We start from the raw sequence: 9,088 nt of genomic DNA on the forward strand, positions 1-9,088 counted from the left end.
GGTGATTTGGATCACGGCGAGTACGACTCCATCAACCCCGTTCACTTGAACGCTTCCGCTTAGCGATCTACAAGGGTATGTAGATGCACTCTCCTTCCCTCATTGCTAGATTACTCCATAGATTGATCTTGGTGATGCGTAGAAATTTTGAATTTCTGCTTACGTTACCCAACAATTCATGGATAGAACTGATCATAAACCCACAATTCATCAGATCCCAACAAACACACCGCAAAAATTCATTACATCAAATAGATCTTCAAGAACATCGAGGAGAACATTGTATTGAAGATCAAAAAAAGAGAAGAAGTCATCTAGCTACTAGCTACGGACCCGAGGTCTGTGGTAAACTACTCACGCGTCATTGGAGGGGCAACAAGGATGATGAAGAACCCCTGCGTGATCGTTGCCCCCCGACAAGTGGCCAGAAAAGGCCTCTAAGATTGGATTCTCATGGTTCTGAAAACTTGTGACGACAGAACTGTATTTCCTCAACTCCCCTAGGTTTCTTTGGATTTTAGAGTATTTATAGAGGTGGATATCAGTGGAGAAGCTTCCCGTGGGCTCCACTACCCACCAGGGCGCACCCTGGTACCTAGTGGGCCCCACGGGCATCCTCAAATTTTCTACTTTGGCTCCCTGCGGTTGTCTTCTGGGTAGAAAAAAATTCTCCAAAAAGTTTAGTGGCATTTGGACTTCCGTTTGGTATTGATATTCCGCAAAGTGAAAACAAGCAAATAACAGCAACTAGCACTGTGCACTATGTCAACTAGGTTAGTCCCAAAATGATATAAAGTTGTTAGTAAATGAATATAAAACATTCAAGATTGATATTATAAGAGCATGGAACAATCAAAAATTATAGATACGTTGGAAACGTATCAGCCACGAGGAGATTCCCCACGGACATGCTGACACCCTAGACATAGTGCCGGATAATCTGTAATCAAGGGAGAAGAATGTACATGACAGTTGTGGACCATCCGCGGACAAACCACCTCTACCCGTTGTCATATCCCCGAAGTGCGGAAATGAATATGTATAAGCCTGGCGAACGGTATCTATCAAACTCTATGTTGAAGACCCTCTCGATCGTCTTCAAGTTCTGCATGCCAATGTGGTAGGTAAATCAAAAGAAGGTCAACATGGATACACGACCAAGGTCATAGAAGGTTATAGTTTCATCCAGGAGTTTTCTGGCCGACAAAATTGATCTGGCCTTTAATGAGGTCATTCATGCAAATATCTTCTCTGTCAGCACAGTCTCCCTAGATTTAATTGATGATTTGGGTACTTCATCGAGCTATAGACCCCCTACTCCTGATTGGTAAAGTGTCCTTACCAAATCCTTTTTACATGCACTGCCACAACCTAGAAACCACAGATAGCCAGGAGGTTATCTAGGACTACCTGTTCCCGTTCTTTATTGTCAATCATCCACCACTAGTAGAAAACATGGCTTTGGTTCTGGCCAGATCAGATCAATAGTCCCGGTCGTGTTACAAACCGGGGCTAATGTGAGTATCGTCCCGGTTCGAGCGGCTAGGATGCCGGCTGAGCCTCGGCATGCATCAGTCCCGGTTCGACTGGGACCTTTAGTCCCGGTTCCAAACACCAACCGGGACTAAAGGCCCTCGCACTTTGGGTGCGTAGGAGCATGCCAAGTGGTGCGTCCAGCCACCGCCATATGTTGCGTGCCGGACGCTCACTCTAGATTCCATTTTTATTATTTTTCTGTGTACGCTTTTGAATTTTGGACGGACTTTTTTTTCTATAGCATTTCAGTTCTTGTCAGGTCTTAGACAAAAAAATCCTTTGCTTCCCAAACACAGCTGGGCTTCACGGAAAAGTAAAAAAAATGTGCTTCCACGAGCTTAGCTTCCACGAGAAGCACATTCTTGGAAAAGAAAAAAAATGCTACGAGGTGTGCTTCTCGGAAAGGAAATCAAATGTGCTTTCACGAGAAACACATATTTCCTTCTCGTGGAGACATGAATTTGCTTCTGTGAGTGTGCTTCTCGATAAGAAAAATAAATACAAGCTTCGCTTCTCATGGAAGAACAGATTGCTTCCACAAGAAGCACAACCGTGCTTCCCACTCCAGTATTTTTCAGGTTTTTTCATGAAAAAAAGTTTATCAAACCTTTTAAAATGGGATATAATTTGGAAGATCTTGACACGAAAAATCAAATGGTGAAAATAATTTTGGATTTAAACGCATGATTCAAGAGATAAAACATTTTGAATAAACAAATTTATGAAAAAAAAGGAAAGAACTACCAGGTTGCAGTGCGCCAGTTGACAGCGCCTGAGAAGATGGAAGTGGCCTTTAAGCGGGTAACCCTTAATAGTGATTTTGGTAGGTCTCTAACCGCAAGAGTTATGTCTCCCGCTTCACGCAAGACTAGTTTCTGAGTCGATTAAAGTGCCCCGTAGGTGCACACGCGTATTGGATGGCGCAGTATCATGTTTCTTGGTCAGTCATTCGTTCAGCCTGTTCGTTGCTACATTTGTTCGGTTTTTATCTTGTTTTTTGTTTTCTTTCTCTCTCTTTGGTTTTCTAATTTCCTTTCTTGGTTTCTTTGCTATACTATGTTTTTTGTGCTTTTTTTGTTCTTCTTTCTGCCTTTTTTTTGTTTTCATCCTCTTTTTCTTTTCTTTCCTTTTTTGCCAACACCCAGACGGGTACGCAGCAGGCCAACACCATACCCAGTCTGCTGCACTAAGCACTTGGATTATATCCTTTGCTGTAGGTCTTTCTCCATAGCAAGGGTCCACACATGCTATGGCTATGACGATGCATAGTTCTACTTGTTGGCTATATTTTTCCATTGATATATACTTCGATGTTGATTTGAATTTGTTCCTCCAACTTCTAAATACCTACAAGTTTGCAACGGTAAAGCTAAAATGATGATATAGATGCAAAGGTTAGAATAGTTCATCTTAGATTCTCTATGAAATGCTGACAAGATGTAGCAGTACTGTGGGGGCTGTACAACCTGTGATAATCTCTGTGATTATAACACCCAGACTGAAGATATCTGCCTTGCTTGAGATTACACCTTGAAGTAAGTATTCTGGTGCCATATATTCACTGCAACATAATAAAATATAAGAAGTACTGCGAATGTAAAAAAAGAGATGCAAAGTACATGAAGAAAGAAAAAACCACAAAGGTATAAGAGCCATAGCTTACTGTTTCCTGCAGGATTATCAGTGAAGATTCGCATTTGCTGCACACCAAAGAGACTCGACAAACCAAAATCCGCGATTTTCGGCATCATCATAAAGTCCATCAATATATTTTCTGGCTTAAGGTCCAGATGAAGGATACGGTATTCTTCCTGAAGGAAACACAAACCACTGCAAATTGCCTTGATTATCTCGTATCTCATATTCCACTCAAGGTCCAGAGATTCATCTGTATAAATTGCACTGTTCAAGATATCTTCCGATATTCCGATAAATCGGCCGATTTATCGCTTACCAGTGTCTGACCGATAAGATATATCGGCCGATAAATCAACCAATATGATGATAAACCAGCCGATATGCCGATAAACTGGCCGATTTACCCCGTATCATGGGTCCGACCGATAAGTTCTCGATAAGCGATATCCCCAACATTGATAAATTGGTAACAAAATTTTAGGTAGAACAGAGGAAATTCTATACCTGTTCACTGATTACACTTTTGGTACAACTGAACTTAGTTTCGAGTGGCATGACTTTTCTAAAAAGTCATTTTCCATATGCATTTATTTTCCTTTCCATATATAACAGACTTCCTTTTATATGTGTGTGTTTGTGTGTGTGCGGGAAATGATACGCAGGACTAGTTTCACTTGATGCAGTGCTCGGTAGCTATAGCACCTGGTTAGACTAGTAGCTGACAAAAATATTGCTTGAGTGATGTTCTGAGTAAACTTCACAAATGAATACAAATAAAATATATAAACTATGTATAATGTTTGGTCATCATACCGGAAATATGCCCTCCCCCGCGCCTCAGCCTCCCTCCCCCCGCGCCGCCCCTAGTGGGCGTCTCGGGGGCAACTCCCCCCGCGCCGGAGTAGCCCTCTCCCTCCCCTCTTCCCCTCGCCGCCGCACGAGGCTGCCGCCGGCAAGGCCCATGGCGCAGCCAGGGGACTACGGCGGCGGGGCATGCGCTGCTCTGGTTCACATCGGAGGGTCTTGGATCTGGGCGGCGGCCCCCGGCGAGGCCCCTTGTCACCTGCGGTGAGCAGTGGGGTAGGCGCGGTGCCGGCGATCTGGTCGGGTGGCCGGTGGATATTCGGTGGGCTGGGACCTCGCATGGCTGCCCTGGTGGCTGGCGGCGTCAGATCTGGCTGCTGGCCATCTTCCCCTGCTCGATGCGTTTCACCCTCGACGGTCCCTGGCTGTGCAGGCGTCTGGCCTGCCTCTGGGTTGCGGGTGATTCTGGTGGTCGGGATCCAGATTAGGGGAAACCCCTGGTCGGCTCCAGCTGGCCACGGCGATGACGACGTCTGCGGGCGCCGATTTCTTCATGGAGACGCCGGTCGAGGTCTGCCCTTCCACACCCCACCACCTTGCTTCTCGGGTGAAAACCTAACTCCGATGGGCGGCGGCGGCATCCTTGACGTCGTGACCTTCTTGAAGGCGTCGCCTTGAGGGCAGTGTGGTGGCGGGCTCAGTATGGGGTCGGTGACAGCAGCCGAGGATCAAGGGACCAGTGGGCGCCTTTTTTGGTGGAGCGGTGCTTCATCCTACACATTGATGACGGCGGATCTCAGCGGCGTGGTGCAGTGGAGACTCGGCGCCCGATGCGCGGTGATGGACTCGCGCAGGTGGAGGCAGTTGTCTGGCGTCATGGTGGCGTCGATGGCAGAGTGGCCTGACAAGGTAGAAGCCTCAATATCTGCTCTGAAGACGGACCCGTGGAAGATGGCGGCGACGACACATGTGAGTGCGTCAGACCAGTTTATGCCCCAAACCCGGTATGTGGCTCGGATGGGGCTTCTGGCTTTTGATGATAGACTTAGGTGAGTGGTCCGGGTATTTGGCCCAGGTAGCACCCCTTCATCATATGGATAGGGGTAGTGGCATATGTTGCCAAAATGGCGGATTCAGGCATATTGTTGTAATACTTTGTAAGGTCCTCGAGAATAATCAATAAAGTGGCCGTATGCATCTCCTAGATGCAGAAGCCGGGGGTCATCCTCCTTTTCTAGAAAAATCATATCGGAAATATACTTGTCAAGGCTTTTGTTGCATACATACTCAAAGCAGAGCAACCTTTCCAGTATTTCAGCAAAAACATGCTTTCCACTCTGCTCTACCAATTCCCAACTTGATTCAGCACAGTAACCAATAAGTTGTACTAGATTTTGGTGCCTGATCGCTATAAGATGTCTGACTTCATCCTCGAACGTTTTATCGTCCAGCAGATGTATTTCAAAAAGCTTCTTCATGACAATGATTTTCCCACCCTTAAGAACTCCCTGTGTTTATCAGTTAAACCTCTCTTCATAGTATATACAAGTGTCTTTGATTCATTGCCGTTAATAATATTTGAAAAGTGGAGTAAACAAAATGGTCATACCTTGTAAACCACTCCATATCCACCTCTGCCAAGGTCCGATTCAGTGGAAAAATCACATGTGATGCCTTTCAAATTCTAGAGGAAGAAACATCGGTGTTGCTTTTGGATCTTGTAGCTTGTTCTACAGTTCATCACGTAAGATAGCCATTTCTGGTCACAGAAACCACCGTTTTAGAAAGAAAAGAGCAACTACAGACCCTTCTCGACAGATACTATGATGTGAGTTATTTACGTCTCAACAACTCAAACCACCATGTTAACTTTGATATTTACTAAAAGAAGAGTAGTCATCTACAGAAGGAACCTTGTTAATTCTTAGAAAACACCACGATCCAGCGGATCGATGTGACATGTAATCCCTAGGCATGATCCTGTTGAAAACAAGCTAGCTACTTCTGTGGATATTTGGCTTGATCAATACTACGAATAAACATGGGCATATTTCATCTACTACATGTCAGCAGTTGCTACATTGTTTGCTATTGTTTGGAACATCATTTCCGGAGCACTCAGCAGACACTACCATCGTAGTAATTTGGAACAGAGAGTCAATGGAACCGATGTTATTCGTTGGGTTACCATTGTTTTGCTTGCCAGTTTAGCTTTGATAAACTGCACGACAACATTTATATCTCCTTCTAGGATGTTAGTAGTGGATGACATCCGGGAATACATTACCAAGTCACGAACAAAAACTGTAAATGAGAGTCCCACAAGAGAATGTACTTGGGAAAGAAAGCTTGGGCAGTACTCTCTGTTACTCAACTTCGACTATGATCCATGGAATGCACTGTCTTTTCTGTCACTAGGCTTGCTCGATGCAACAAGAAAAGGACAGAAGTCTGACAAGAAGATAAAACTGGCAGATACAGTCATCATCCACATCCTCTCTCAGTTCAAAAAGAACAACGGCAAGCTAGAAAATGGACAAGCAGCACTTGCTAGAAATCAGCTGGGAAGCCAATTCTCATGGGCCTGCAACTTGCCAACACACATCCACACAATCCTTGTAATGGCATATCGCCACAACCATCTCCCGGAACGAGCTGTCGCTGAAGGGCAACGACGACCTCCTTGTTGCCGTGAGACTGTCGGATTACTGTGCCTACTTGGTAGCTTTTGTTCCCGACATGCTGCCTGGTCATGGCTACGACACACGACGCATCTTCGACGCTGTGGTCATGGAGGCTCGGCAGCGCCTTGCCGGATGTGAAACTCTGAGTGGTAGGTATGAGAAGTTGATCACAGGCTTGCATGACGACGATGGTACAATCCTATATAAGGGAGCCGAGCTTGGGAGGCAACTTAGAGATAATGTTCCTGATCAAGGACAGCGTTGGAAGGTGCTGGCTGACTTTTGGGCAGAGTTCATACTCTTCCTGGCGCCATCGGACAATGCGGACATCCATGCAGAGATGCTGGCCACCGGCGGGGAGCTCATGACCCATCTCTGGGCACTTCTCACTCATGCTGGTATTCTGGGGCGGCCCTCTTCCTCCTCTGGGATAGACCATCTGGGAGGGTTTAATGGTACCACTGCACAAGAGTCTGTGGTTTGATTTTGCGGTCTGAAGCTTATGCTATCTTTCGTCTGCTTGTGTAATTGGTTCACTCTGTTTGTTCATCCTATAAAAAGTTTGGAATTTCAGGAGTCCACGTGTTCGTCCTGTTTAATGATTGAGTTATATTGCGAAGTTTATGCTATCTTCTACTACTAATATGCTTGAAGATTGACCACAACTTTGGTCTGTAATAGAGCTGTAGACTCTTGTTCTTTTCAGTTTGTAATATATATACTCCAAGAATTTGAAACTGCTGGGTGGTTTCATCATCCCTGTTCTGTTTATTTCACAACAAGTGACGTATGTTAGATGAGACCAGCCTTTTAGGACCCGGGAGTCTGGACTCCCTCTTATCATAACCATCCATGTACAATAGGAAACGTTGAGATCTGTGCCATGTCTAGAAACGCCAGTTGGATTAGCAGCCCCATACTTTTGTAATGCCGCAATTTTACCAGGGTTTCGAGCGCCACGTATCATGCATGCGCTCTAGTGGATCACTAGGTCCCAAGAGCATCGTAGCCACCTACTGTTGGTAGGCTGTGTAGCTGCCATTGACAGATGTGACCAATCATCCTTAGCTCCATCTCTCTCTCTCTACTCATTGTCACCTCTCTCTCAGCTAGATGACAGATGTGATCACTATACGACTAGCCATAGTGAGAGTAACTTCAGCAGTAACATCGAGTCCAACTCAGCAAATTTGCTTTTGTGGCAGTGAGTTAATGAGAAGAGAGGTAGTAGTAGTAACTTAGCTAGTTACTGTAACATCACATGTCACAATGCAATATGAGTCTATAACCTAATAAATGAAGCTATGCATGTTACCACACTTATGTTACTACCCACTATGAAGGTAGTAACATAGTCTAGGAATACGTGTATGTTACTAATGTATGTTACTCTCCATTGTGGTTAGTCTAAAAAACACATGCATAGCCACGCCTTTTAGTCAGACTTTGAGAGAGCTTTTTTCTATTATTTTTAGTGAGAGAGAGCTTGTGAGAGACCCGAGAGAGACTGTGTTGTGCTTGAGCATGCATATGAGAAACAGTGACCACTGTGCAGCCTGTGCATACATGTCAGACACTTTAATAGGATACACAGAGCGCATGCATACCCCTATAACCTGCTGCCTACCCCTATAGGCTACTTGTTCTATAATTAAAACAGTCAAATGCCTAGACAAGCATGCAACAGCTGCAAATGTTCTGCGATTGCACATAACACTGCACGAATCTCAAGTGCGCCAGACGGTAGGATAACCGGGGGTCGGGACCCCGGGAGCTACAACAACTTTTCGATGTTAGATTTGTGTGCTATCTGTGTAAAAGCAGCGCAGAGTTGTTTGTTCTGGGAAGTATGAATAGATATTTGGGTAAAATCTGCACCTTGATATGTGGAGAGAAGATTTAATCCACAGCTGCAGACCCCTGCTATTAGAGTTGTGCTTGAATACTTAGTCGACTTTCAGTTGTAAAGCCATGATTTGGCTAATTCGAGCTATTCTCTATCAATGGTACGAACCCATGGGACGAGGTGCTAGTTGCCAGCTCCACACCCGGTTAACGTGAATGGAGTTTTCATCAATGAGCTAATCAAATCAAGTTTATTTAGTTAGGATCTCGATCGATCCCCAAGTCATTTCATACAGCTAGCTAGCTAGGTCTGTCATGTCTTGTTTAATCATGTGTGTGAGGCAGAAAGTGCAGAAGAACTGCACTGCAGTTATTGTTGGTGACCTCACCTCAAATGTTGTTTGGTTGGCTCTTCTCTGCATCCCAGTCCGAACTGCAAGTTGGCTGTCACGGAAGTCTGTCAAGAACGGTCGTCGGATTAACTGAGTCTCTGTTAGCCGTCCTTTAAAACTTTCTAGCAAAATAACACCTGGGAAGCACGAGCATAAGCATGTTGTTCAGCAAAGAGATTCCACCATACA

General features: G+C 45.0%; 1 long non-coding RNA gene across 1 annotated transcript; it reads right to left on the reverse strand.

Annotated features, from left to right (window-relative positions):
- Nucleotides 1-2,929: 2,929 nt before the first annotated feature.
- LOC123149721 (uncharacterized) lies at nucleotides 2,930-6,455 on the reverse strand. Its single transcript, XR_006474826.1, has 3 exons — nucleotides 5,588-6,455; nucleotides 3,200-3,424; nucleotides 2,930-3,097 (listed from the first exon to the last, which is right to left on the reverse strand). It is a non-coding gene; the product is annotated as an uncharacterized lncRNA (long non-coding RNA).
- Nucleotides 6,456-9,088: the final 2,633 nt, after the last annotated feature.

Source organism: Triticum aestivum, chromosome 7A (genome assembly GCF_018294505.1).
Source record: "Triticum aestivum cultivar Chinese Spring chromosome 7A, IWGSC CS RefSeq v2.1, whole genome shotgun sequence".
Lineage (NCBI taxonomy): Eukaryota > Viridiplantae > Streptophyta > Magnoliopsida > Poales > Poaceae > Triticum > Triticum aestivum.